This window comes from Cebus imitator, unplaced genomic scaffold, assembly GCF_001604975.1.
Source record: "Cebus imitator isolate Cc_AM_T3 unplaced genomic scaffold, Cebus_imitator-1.0 Scaffold91, whole genome shotgun sequence".
NCBI classification, from domain to species: domain Eukaryota; kingdom Metazoa; phylum Chordata; class Mammalia; order Primates; family Cebidae; genus Cebus; species Cebus imitator.
Genome location: NW_016107406.1, coordinates 2,537,186 through 2,538,431, shown reverse-complemented (window position 1 = coordinate 2,538,431; position 1,246 = coordinate 2,537,186).

The following is a 1,246-nucleotide window of genomic DNA, read 5'->3' as shown; positions in this document are numbered from 1 at the left end:
CCTGGGCAACAAGAGTGAAAACTCTGTCTCTAAATAAATAAATAAATAAATAAGGCCAGACACTGTGGCTCACACCTATAATCCCAGCACTCTGGGAGGCTGAGGCAGGCGGACTTCCTGAGGTCAAGAGTTCGAGACCAGCCTTGCCAGCATGGTGAAACCTAGTCTCTACTAAAAATACAAAAATTAGCTGGGCGTGTGGCAGACATCTGTAATCCCAGCTACTCAGGAAGCTGAGGCAGGAGAGCCTCTTGAACCTGGGAGGTGGAGGTTGCAGTGAGCTGAGATTGCACTATTGTATTCCAGCTTGGGCAACAGAGCAAGACTCCGTCTCAAAATAAATAAAGAAAATAAATAAAAATAAAATTAGTTCAGCAATTCCACTTGTCAGAATGTATCCTTAAGGAAACAATTGTTGACATATACAAAGATTTAACTACAAGGATGTTCAGTGCAGCACTGTTTATGATAGCAAAAATAAAGTGTGTGCAGTGGCTCATGCCTGTAACCTCAGCACTTTGGGAGGCTGAGGGAGGTAGATCGCCTGAGCCCAGGAGTTCAAGAGCAGCCTGGGCAACACACGGAGACCAGTCCCTAAAAAAAAGAAAAGGAAAAAAAATAAATTGAGGCTGGATGCAGTGGCTCATGCCTATAATCCAGAACTTTGGAGGACCAAGGCAGAAGGGTCAGTTGAGGCCAGGAGTTTGAGACTAGCCTGGGTAACATAGCAAGATTCCTCTCTTAAAAAAAGAAAAAAAAAATCAGCCCAGTGTGGTGGTGTATGCCTGCAGCTCCAGCCACTCAGAAGGCTGAGGTGGAAGGATCACCTGCGCTCAGAAAGTCGAGGCTGCAGTGAGCACTGATTGCGCCACTGCATTTCAGTCTGGGTGACAGAGCAAGACCTAGTCAAAAATAAATAAATAAATAAATAAATAAAGTCCCCTGAAGTTATAAAGACCAGATCAAACAATCTAGAAAAGGGCTTGACAGAGTGAACACTCAATAGACACCAGCTGCTTTTATGCATGGGAGAGTAGAGAGGATGTGAGCAGCTGCTGCTTCCAGGTAGACAGATTAAGATGATTTCATTTTCTTCTTTTGATTTATCCCCCTCTCCTAAGTTTTACATTATGAACATGTGTTTCTTGCTGGGTGCAGTGGCTCATGCCTGTAATCCCAGCACTTTGAGAGGCCAAGGCAGGCAGATCACGAGGTTAGGAGTTTGAAACCAACCTGACCAACATGC